Raw genomic sequence first — 12,271 nt, forward strand, 5'->3', positions numbered from 1 at the left:
CATCTATGGCAGAACCAGTCTTTATAATGGGGGTTAACCAATATAAAAACAATTCCCTGCTAAGATATAGGGGTTTCATGGGTTGTCTGGTTACATGTTCATGTAAGCATTTACAGCTCTGTGATGAGGTTGCTACTGTCTCGCTTTATGTTTATCCTTCAACAGATACCATTTTTTTCAAAGTGGTTATGATTTTGGCCTTGTCATTTCTGTCACTAGGCAGCTTCCAAATTGCCCATTCTTGGCAATGTTTAATGCCTTGTCCCCTGTCCTGCTGTCAGGGGCAGCTCATTTAAGCTGCCAAGAGGACCTGCTTTATTGCTCAGCCAGCCAAGGCCTATGCTGTTTTATGACATTTCAAAATGAATCAATGATAGAAATTTCAATTTGTTTCAGAAGAGAGTTGTCAACAGGCCCAGAGCTCAGAAAATGAGTGGCCAGGTCTTTTGGAGGCATTGGTTTGAGTATATGTGGAAGAAAGGCATGCTTATTGCTATTTCAGCATGCATTTACTCTCTGAAACTCATCCTTATTTATATGTGGGTTCTGCTTCTGAAGAAACTGGGGTAGCCTTAACACTTGCTAACGAGTAGAATTCCTTTTTATCCACTTTGCTAAAAGTGATCACAGGTTGTTCTTGCCTGTCCCTTTGGGGGACTACCCCTCCTCAGTCTCTGTGGCGTGAATGCAGCCGATTTCAGATCTTTGGTTCACAGGTAGGCATGTGACTCAGGCCTGTCCAACGAGAAACATGGATTTGATATACGGCTGGGCATGTTAGCTGTATTAGAGTCCTGGAAACAGATGAAACTCTCAAATTGGGTTATCAAATAAGCTTCCCACAGAGATGTGGGCAGAGTAAAGAAAACCCTAAGTGAAAGTACAGTTCCTGGGGTTACTCATAGCGGGGCATTGTTACCACATGGGTTGTAGAGACCAGACTGAGAGCCATTACTCAAACTCAAAGAGAGAGAGAGATGAGTAGAGAGAATTGAGGCAGGACCTATGACTATTGACCATGAGACATAGCTAATCGACACAGACTCTTGCCAAGGGAACTGGGGGTAATGAATATCTCATCTCATTCTTTCCTCTTCCCCCAGTCTCCTGCTGTCTTCCTACTGACAATCCCCAAAGGAAAGAGGAGGGGAAAGAAGCTATTGATGCATCCACACAGGCCAGCCTCTCAGCTACAGAACAGGGAGAAAGGTGGAGAGTAGATTTGAAGGGCAAGATGAAATGCTCAGCACATGAGCCAACTCAGGCCAATTGACAGCCCTGGGACTTTTTGATGGAACAATTAGGAAATAGGTACTCTATTTCCACTGGAATTTCTGTGGAAAAGAAGCTTGGAGCTACTGGTGGTCCTCTTGTCATCACTCTGGAGAGAGGAAAGCAGAGCAGAGGGATGGGGACAAATTCCCTAGGACACCATTAAGTGATGCATCACTTCTTAAAAATGTGATGACACACTTGGATCCAGTTACACTTGATGACTACCCTTAGCATTTTCAGCTAGGGGCCAATACATTTTCCCTCTGCTTGAGCCAGTCAGATTTCCACACTTGGCATCTGAAGGAGGCCTGATGAATACACAGTCACGCTCAGTGTACTGCAAAACTTAGCTCCTGGAACTATTGAGATGATCTCTCTCGCCACACCCAGCAGTGGCTTCTAACCTATTCATTCCACTAAATCTGGTCTTTTTTTTTTTAAATTTTTTTTTTCAACGTTTATTTATTTTTGCAACAGAGAGAGACAGAGCATGAATGGGGGAGGGGCAGAGAGAGAGGGAGACACAGAATCTGAAACAGGCTCCAGGCTCCGAGCCATCAGCCCAGAGCCTGATGCGGGGCTCGAACTCCTGGACCGCGAGATCGTGACCTGGCTGAAGTCGGACGCTTAACCGACTGTGCCACCCAGGCGCCCCAAATCTGGTCTTCTTGACTGTGCAGGTGGCAGCCCCTGTCTTTCCATAACCCTCGCTAGCTGTAGCTTGTTCTTCAGTAGCCCTGAGATAGCCAGGGTATCCCTGACCCAGATGCAACATGGAACAACATCTGGAATTTTACAAATCCCCATGTGTTCATGACAGTATTCAGTATGTGAGAGACAGTATTTCAAAATATGAAGGAAAAATAATGCAGGTCTTCCTTGGTAGGGAAAAAAAAGGCTAGAATGAATATAGACTGGGGTTAGATGATTTATTTTTTTTATTTTTAATTTTTTATTTTCTTTATTTTTTTTCAACGTTTTTTATTTATTTTTGGGACAGAGAGAGGCAGAGCACGAACAGGGGAGGGGCAGAGAGAGAGGGAGACACAGAATCGGAAACAGGCTCCGAGTCATCAGCCCAGAGCCTGACGCGGGGCTCGAACTCACGGACCGTGAGATCGTGACCTGGCTGAAGTCGGACGCTTAACCGACTGCGCCACCCAGGCGCCCCTATTTTTAATTTTTTAAAGATTTTATGTTTAAGCAATCTTCACACCCAACATGGGGCTTGAACTTGCAACCTCAAGATTAAGAGTTGTATGCTGTACCATCTGAGCCAGCCAGGCACCCCTGAGGTTAGATGATTTAATTGAGATATTAAAATGTGTGCAAAGTTTATAAATGCTGGGCCAGATCAAATAATTCCATGGGAGAATGATTTTGACATAAGGATAGGCCCGCTTTGTGTGCTCTGGGTTCAGAAACACCTGTTCTGAGAGATACTTAGTCTCAAAAGATATTTGATAAGTCTGCATCTTATATTATGTAAGTATAATATATAATATATATTATACTTTTCACCAGCAAGAAAAGAAAGGGAAATAGTTTGTGGGCAGAGTGCCAGGAGGATACAGTCCTCTTCAGAGCAGTCTGGCAGCTTGCAGTCCTCCTGCCTCCATCTCCAGCATTTTCTCCATCCATACAGTGCAGAGTGAAAAATCCCATCTGTAAATACAGGGTTGAGGGGTGTGGTGGGTGGAGGAAGGCTGGAGCACAGAGTGGCAGAGCAGAAAGAGCATAAACTTGGACCCAGATTCTTCCATTCGTTAGCTGTGCAATCTTGGCTTAATCTCCCCGAGTTCCCGTTTCCCCTTCTGTAAAATGGCAATAATAAGATCTTCCTCAGAGCATGGTTGCAAGGATTAAATGAGATTGAATGAACAAAACTTCTAATGTACTGCTTGGCAGTTGTCTTCATAAGCGGCCAAAACAACATCAGTGAGGAAAGTCCGGGCAGGTCAGATTGCAGCACATCAAAGATTCAGTTTGAAGCCAGCATGATGCCTGGCATTTAACAGCAGACGCTAATTCCTATCTCCTTCTTCCTGCTTTCCCCAGGAGTGTTCCATCCCTCCCATGCAATCCTCCACTAACTGAGTGGGCACGCCTGAGATGATGGAAGCAATTCTAGTTTTAAATAGCCTCAGTCTGCCTCTTTGGCCCCACAACCCCCCATAACCCCATAATAATTCTGAGAATTAGCCTAAGAAACAATCTAAAAGAAAGAAAATGTACCTTGTGCCAAGATGTTTACTACAGAATTATTTATTTAAATGGTTTTTAATTTAGTTTTGAGAGAGAGCACAAGTGGGGGAGGGGCAGCGAGAGGGAGACAGAAGATCTAAAGCCTGCTCTGTGCTGACAGTAGGGAGCCCCAAGCCAGGCTTGAACCCATGAACCATGAGATCATGACCTGAGCACAGGTTGATCGCTCAACTGACTGAGCCACCCAGGTATCCCTACTACAGGATTATTTTTAATAGTAAAAAAACTTGTCAATATGCAGTAATGAGGTCAGTTCAATTATGGTAATTAACTAAATGGGTTATTCTGCAGTCATTGAAATGATAACTTCAAAGACTATACAGTAACATTAATATATTATTTAATATAATTTATTAAATTATAAGCCAGGTAAATCAAAGATACACACAGAATTGTGTTTATACTACGACACGGGCTTGTGTCTATATCAGGGTCCTACTGGAGTCTCTGTTCTCTAAGTGTTCATTTTCTTCATCTTTCCACACTGGGTTTGTATTCAGATGGGGAGATTCTCTAAAGTCTCTTTTTATTTTTATTTTTTTTATTAAAAAGAAAAATTTTTAACATTCATTCATTTCTGAGAGTGAGAGAGACAGAGCATGAGCAGGGGAGGGGTGGAGAGAGAGGGAGACACAGAATCTGAAGCAGACTCCAAGCCTTCAGCACTGATGCAGGGCTTGAACTCATGGACCACGGAATCATGACCTGGGTCAAAGTTGGACACTTAACAGACTGAGACACCCAGGCACCCCCACTAAATTATCTTTTTTTAAAACTTTGTTTATTTTTTGATCAGGTGTGAATATTTTTTATCCATAAAACTTACCAAGGCCAGTAAAGAGAGACTAAAAAACAGAAACAATTTGATTCTTTGGGGTAACAGGAATTGTGATGAGTTTGATAATGCATTTTAATTCCTGCTGACGGACACAATGTTTAACAATATTTTAAATTAATATTAAATAAAATGTATTTTATTACTATTAATAATGTTTAATTAACAATAATGTACATTAGAATTATGGAATAATCCTCCCATTCCTGTTTTACGGTGCTTAGGGAAAATGAATTATTGGATATTAAGTATTTAGAATAAGATCGGACATAGAGTGAACAATAAATAAGAGCTTGTAGCATCACCATTTATTACATAAGAGGTACTACTCTTCCATGAATGGACTCCAATAATCCTCATGACAATGCAGTGAGGGAGAGGCTGTCAGTATCCCAGTTTTAAAGATGGGGAAATAGGCATAGAGAAGTTAAATTGCTTGTTTAGGGTCACATCACCAGTAAGGGGCAGAATCTTGCTCCTCACTGTCCCATCACAGTACATGCTCATAAAAGAATGCTGGCTTATAGAAAACGAAATGGCCGGCTGAGCTTTTGGTCTTTGGGTCGCTAGGTCTCTAGGGAAGGGAATGATGAGGGTCTGGAGAGGGGGAAAAGAGGAACAGGGGCTGGCTCTGGCTCTTGTCTCTGCATCTTCTGGAGTGGAGGGAATGGAGAGGTTGGGAGTAGGGCAACCCAGGATTCACACATTCGTTGGTGGAGAACGTCCATGACAGACATATTGCTCAATTCAGACCTGGAGTCTGACAAAGAAAAGGGTCTGAACCTATGGGGCCACTCTTAACTTCCAGGGACTTAGAACTGGATGCTTGTTTGAGATATCTGAAACAACATGCTCCCCCACACTACTTAGAGAGTAGGAAGCAAGCCTTGAGATGGCAAGTGCCTTGCCTTCTTGTGCCTCATTATGTTTCTCCTCATAAGTAACCCCAAACCTGTAGACAGAAATGCTCGCAGACAGGTGTGAGACTCTCTCCAGTCTCTGTGCCCTGTCAGGGCTCTGCCTGAGGCAGTGTTGCCCTCTTCTCTCAGACCTCCACTCTCTGAGAGGCCTGAGAACCTTCCCACTCTGACTGCAATGAGACAGTGGGGGGTGGGAGTGGGCCTGGTATAACCCCGGCAAGGCCAGCATGAAATCAGAAACTGAGCCCGGGGCAGAGCTGTCCCAAGTGATGGAGGGATTCCAGGAATCGGGGCCCAGGGGCTTGATCAGGGAACCCCCAGCTGCTGGAATTAGAGAGTAAAGTCAGGCTGAGGGTCAGAAGCAGGCAGGGACCATAGGGACAAATCCTCATCCTCTGCCTGTCCTGGGAATGATCCCGGCTGAAAGAGTACCCAGGGGCTGGGGCTGAATCATGGAGTCTTCACCTGAGACTAGGAAGGAAGCCAGCACTGCAGAGTCAGAAACATGTGAGAAGCTGTGGTCTAAAAAGGGAAGTCCAAAGGGTCACCAAAGTGAAGGGGCCAGAAGCAGCTATGGCAGCTGAGATATAGAGCCAGGAATCTGAGAACTGGGGAGGTGAGAGCAAAAATAGTAGGTCCAGGGTAAACAGGATTGGCCTGGAACAGGTGCAGCTTGTGGCTCACTCTGGTGGGCCAGCTGGGTATGGTGGGGTATGGGTCTGCTAAATTTAAAGGGCCAGGACTCAGCCTGGGAGCCTGTTATGATAGCCAGGGCTGAGTCTGAGACAGTCTGGGCACAGTTTGCCCTGGACCTGGGGCTAGTCGACCAGGCCAAGTCACAGGGGAAGGCAGTGTTGGAGATAAGGACAAAGCCTGATGGGCCCTCAGGTGGAGGAACAAGTCTGAGCACTGGGGCCTCAGCACAGCACCACTGGTGGGGGGTGGGGGGGCCTGCCTGCTCAGGCCTGTATGAGAATGTAGGGCTGCAGGAGAGAGTGGTTGATGAGTCACAAGTCCCAGATGTGGAGCAGATGCTGTAGGCAGCTTTGGGCTTCTTGTCAGCAGATTTGACCACGCCTGGGCCAGCTGTCAGGCTCAGGCCACTGGCCCTGTTCCTAGCACAGAGAAATCCTAAGAACTTTCTTCTCTGTGAGCTTTCCCTCTTGGAAGTGTTTTGTAGCCTCACAGAACCACACTGGGTGAGCAAATGTGTTCTCAGAGCCAGGCTTTACAAGCTGATTTTATGACGCATCTGGGCAGAAGGTGAAACGCCCCAGTCATTAACTCACTTCCCCTGTTGGGTGAATTCTGCAATGAGTCGTTCATCTGAGCTGTGGAACCAGCTTCTCTAGCACACACAGACCTGTCTGTCAGTGTACATTTGGCTGCTCGGAGAAATCCCTGGCACCTCAGACGCTGTCCCTGGTTCACCTCTGAGACCACGTGCTTTCTCTTGCAGGCGACTTCAGCCGCTTCCTGGAACGGGCCAAGACACAGGGATGATGTTGCACGGATAAGGCTGTGCTGTGCCAGGCGAGGCCCAGACGCACATCTGGATGCTTAAACCCCAGCATACAATGGCAGCCAGATGGCTTCATCTGTCCTTTGAACGTGTCTGTCCTTTTAAATTCCAGCTTAATGGCCACGTGTTTTAGGCCACTTTTATCATCCCAAAATAGCGCTCTGACCATGTCTGCAAAGAAGGGCCCCTGAAGCAAACGCAGTGGGCTGGCTGCCAAGGCTGGCAGAATGAGACACAGTACTTGAAATAAATGCAGGGTGTTTGCTTACAGATTCTTCTCCACCACATCATGGATGAATCAGATGACTTCTCACCCCAGATTCTGTTTTTACCCACTTTCCTACTCAGAGGCGGGGGTGGGAGGATTTTATAAAGCTGAAAATATATCCCCAAATTATATCTTTTTTTTTCTCCTGAGTTTTAATGTAGACTAGGAATTCTTTCATTCTTTGACACAGTCAGGAATTATTTTTTACTTTTCTAGTTTCATTCTGTTTTAATTCATACTTGTGGGAAGAACACTAAGTAGGGAGTCAAGAGACTGAGGGTCAAGTCTCTGCTCTGCTCCCAAGGAATGGATTTGGGTCAAGTCAGTTCGCCTCTCTGAGGTTCAGTTTCTTCGTTGGCAAATGGGGTGCCAGTTCCCTGAGGAAGCTGGGAGCGTCCATGGGGCAGGCTGGCTTCCCCCTCGGGAGCCCTGGCGTCTGAACCCCAACCCTCCGCTTCCCAGGCCTGTTATGACATTAAGTTAGACCACGTGTGGAAACGCTTTGAAAACTAAAGTGCTACATTTCTGAGAGAGGTCATTATTCCTGTATACCATGTCCCTCCCACCCCCCCCCCCCCCCCCCAAGAAGTGTCTCTTCTCTCCAGTTTTCTTCACACTCAACCTAGTCTTGTCAGCGGGTGGTGCTTCTTTAGGATCCCAGGCAAACCTTTTCTCTCTGGCTTCCCCAAGCTGGACCAACGCCTTAACGCCGTTCACAACACCTTTGTAGCGCCCCCCCCCAACACCTCCTGCCTTTTTTTTCTAAAGTGCTCCATAAGTGCTTTAGGGGTACAGTGTAGTGGCATTAAGTCCTTGTCAGCTGCTGCTACCATCCATCTCCAGAACTTTTTTCAGCGTTCCAAACTTGTGTGTGGCTTGTTTCACTTAGCATCTCTTTCAAGGATCATCCACGTCTGCTTCTTTTCAGAGATACAATTCCCAGAAAGTTTTAAGCAATCGGGGTTTTTTTTTTTTAAACCCAACAATTTTGCCAGAACTTATTATAAATTGGGGGGAGGGAGTCTGAATGGATATATCCACTTCTTTGTTTGTGCTGTTGTAGCTGTACAAAGTTTGTAGATGCTGTTTATAACTGGAAAGTCATGTTTGTAAATAAGAAATAAAATACTTTGTGTATCTGTATCAATCTCAGTTGGCCAGCAGCTGAGCGAGTGTGCAATATTTGGTAAGTGTTGTTGGGCAACACTCTTCTTCCCCGACTGTTTATTTGTAACTGATGACTTACCTGGGAACTGGAGGAGTCCTGAGGAAGAAGACTTAAACCCTGTCCACAAATGGGGGTCAAACATCAGTGTCACAGCTGATGGTCTGAGGGTTCTGACCAAAGCCAGTTTTTAGGAAAGGGATTTGGACCCTTTGGGGAAAATTCACTGAAAGGGAACAGGTAGACTGGCATGGTGAGCCACACCTAGCACCTGAGGGGAGCAGCATCGAGACCTCTGAGCACCCCAGGAGGAAAGGCCACATATAAAAATTAGAAAACCATTAAACTCTGTAATACTTTGGGGTCCAATGCAAACCTGCCAAGGAAGTTATAGCAGGATGACGGGGGGCCATTCTCCTCTTCCGTATGACAGTGACTGGTGACTAGAGTAGCAGCGTCACGAGCATCAGTGGCTCAGGAATCTGGTGTCGGGGAGAGGGTCTCCATCCAGCTCAGCAGACTCAGCGTAGTGACAGTGGTGGGCGTTTTAGTCACTGAGATGATGTGAAGCAAGCAGGAATCCCAGATCTCAGGCTTGTTGATGTAGAGGGCACATCAACAGCTTGGTTTGTATGGATAGAGGCCAGCAGCATGGGGAAGCCTGAGCTGATTCATGTTCAGATGTCAAGTCCCTTGGAGACTCCTGTAAAGTCCTGGAGGAGAACTTTGTAAGAGGCTGTAATTCTTGACACGCTGGATTAGAGGCTCGGCCAATGAGATTCAGCTATTCACATGACCGTGATGGTAGTCATACCTATTGGCTGGTGTGCATCAGCAACCTGCGGGTTATATATGTTTTGATTTACTTATTTATTATTATTTTTTAAATGTCTATTTATTTTTGTGTGAGAGACAGACAGAGTGTGAGCAGGGGAGGGGCAGAGAGAGAAGGAGACAAAGAATCTGACGCAGGCTCCAGACCTCGAGCTGTCAGCACAGAGTTCAACGCAGGGCTCGAACTCACAAACTGCAGGATCATGACCTGAGCTGAAGTTGGATGCTTAACCGACTGAGCCACCCAGGTGGCCCTATATGTTTTGATTTATTAATGACACAACTATAATGTGGTTTATTCTGATTACTAATTTGTTAATGTCATTTCATTTAAAATGTTTCAAGCAGAACTTACAAATTGCCAATACATAGGGAAGGTACACCTCTTGCTTTTGGCTTGTTTATGAAACTCAGGGACTTTGAGAATAGATGAAATCATCATTATTATAGTCTGTTTTTTGGATTTAGTCACATTTTCAGAACACAAGAACACATTGAGAAAACAGGAGGCAAGCGAGCCGTGAAGCCTATGGGATATAACTTTTCTGCGACGAAGTTTGCTAAACCAATCTCTGTTTCTGAGTGGCTGTACTATCAGCAATTTCTATTTCTTCCAATGCGTCATTTATCATTGTTCTGGAATGCTAGGATCTGAAGGGGTGTTTGCTCAGAAATGACAAGTTTTTGTTTTGTTTTGAGCCATTCTCTGTTAGTTTCCTGCAGGAACATGTTTGGGTATTTCTACATGTCATGCAGGTGGGTATTAACTACTCTTTTTTTTAATATTTATTTTTTTAAATTTACATCCGAGTTAGTTAGCATATACTGCAGTAATGATATCAAGAGTAGATTCTAGCGATTCATCCTCTGCATATAACACCCAATGCTCATCCCAACAAGTGTCCTCCTTAATGCCCCTTGCCCATTTAGTCCATCCCTCCACCCCAACAACCTCTCCAGCAACCCTCAGTTCTCCATAGGTAAGAGTCTGTTAGGTTTGGTCCCCCTCCCTGTTTTCATATTAGTTTTGCTTCCCTTCCCTTCCCTTCTGTTGTGTATCCTAAATTCCTCATATGAGTGAAGTCATATGATATTTGTCTTTCTCTGACTAATTTCACTTAGAATACACTCTAGTTCCATCCATGTTGTTGCAAATGGCAAGATTTCAGTCTTTTTGATTGCTGAGTAATTCTCCACTGCATTTATATACCATATCTTCTTTATTCATTCATCTGTCAATGGACATTTGGGCTCTTTCCATACTTTGGCTATTGTTGATAGTGCTGCTATAAACATTGGGGTGCGTGTGCCCCTTTGAAGCAGCCCACCTGTATCCTTTGGATAAATACCTACTGGTGCAATTGCTGGATCGCAGAGTAGTTCTATTTTTAATTTTTTGAGGAACTTCCATACTGTTTTCCAGAGTGGCTGTACCAGTTAGCATTCCCACTAGCAATGTAAAAGGGTTCCTCCTTCTCTGCATCCTTGCCAACATTAACTACTCTTGTTGAAATGATTCCATTCAATCCTATTCAAGTACAGGCACTGGAGGCTAGGACCTATTCAGATCCCCATCTTCCCTTTGGTAGGGCTTATGGGTGTCCTTAACCATTGTAAATAGGATTTTTCTGATTAGGTAGGTCTCTTGTGCTAAGAAAAATGTTGAGACATGGGTGGGCATTGTTGCTGTTGGACCATGCATGGCTACATGGAGGTAACTGGTGATGGGATGCCTTCACTTGGGGACAATGTCGGCAGCAGAAGGGGCTCATCAGCATAGACAAATATTGGCTAAATTCTGGGCATTGGCTGAGATCCCACTGACAGTGCTCTCTTGGGCCCAGGTGAGGCAGTCTCTTGAGGCTGACTCTCATCTTCCAGTGGCCCCTTCAGTTCTGGAAGCTTTACTGACTTCCCTTCTCAGGCCCCTGCCCTCCCACCCATGGCAAGTACAATGTTAAGGGAATCTGGTGATCTTCATCTGTTCTCTTTTCAAGTTATTTTTAAGAACTGCTTATTACATAAATCTTCAAACATACAGAAGAGTTGAAAGAACAGAACTGTGACACTTGCATGCACTCTATCTTGAATTAAAGCAATTGTAACATTTGTCATATTTACTTATATAGAACATCTTATATATGAAATACTTCAAAGTAAATTGCAGACTTTTCCCTCCTAACACTTCAGTATTTAGTTTGCATCTCCTAAGAATAAGGATATTCTTCTACATAAAATACCATGATCACATCTAAGAAATTAATAATTTGCTAATATAATCTAATTTGAATTACATATTTAATTTTCCCCATTGTCCCCAATATGGATTTAAAAAAAAGTGTTTACTTATTTATTTTGAGAGAGAGTGAAAGCATGAGCAGAGGTGGGGCAGAGAGAGAGAGAGAGAGAGAGAGAGAGGGAAAGAGAGAATCCCAAGCAGGCTCCATGCTGTCAGCACAGAGCCCCATGCAGGGCTTGAACTCATGAACCATGAGATCATGACCTGAGCTGAAGTTGAGTCAGACGCTTAACTGACTGAGCCACCTAGACACCCCTCCATTATGAATTTTTGAATTGATACTTTAGATCCAGGATCCAATCAGAGTTTGTGCATTGCATTTAGTTGTTATGGATTTTAATCTCTTATTCTAAAATAATCCTCCCCGTTTTTTAAAAATCACATTGACACTCAGGGAGCCAGGTCAGTTGTCATGTAGTATGTCTCACCTTCTGACTTACCTGATCACTTTCTTGTGGTGTCATTTAATTTCTTTTAACAGAGCTCTTACATTTTTCGTAAACTGGAAATTAATTTTAAAGGCTTCATTGTATTTGGTTAACAATTTTGGTAGGGTGGCCAATTTTTTTTTTTTTTTTTAACGGACAGGCATCGTGCCCTATTCTCTTATAGGTTTGTCCTTTGAATTTCAGCCATTTCTCTTTCTCCCTTTTTGTGTCAAAAGGCTTAGCTTTGGCACAGTACTTTTTTTCATAGCTATTGCTACGGAAGTATTTTATCAACCCATTTTGGAGTCTTCTCTTTGTATTTAAGCTGTGACATTCCTAATCTTCCTGTGGCGATGCACAATTGCCACTGGGAAGAAATGGAGTACAAGACAATGCAAAACGGAAAAGCACCTTGATTATGTTTGAAGGCTTACCGCATCATGCCTTCAAAGAACATTGC

Source organism: Prionailurus viverrinus, chromosome D1 (genome assembly GCF_022837055.1).
Source record: "Prionailurus viverrinus isolate Anna chromosome D1, UM_Priviv_1.0, whole genome shotgun sequence".
In the NCBI taxonomy this organism is placed as follows: domain Eukaryota; kingdom Metazoa; phylum Chordata; class Mammalia; order Carnivora; family Felidae; genus Prionailurus; species Prionailurus viverrinus.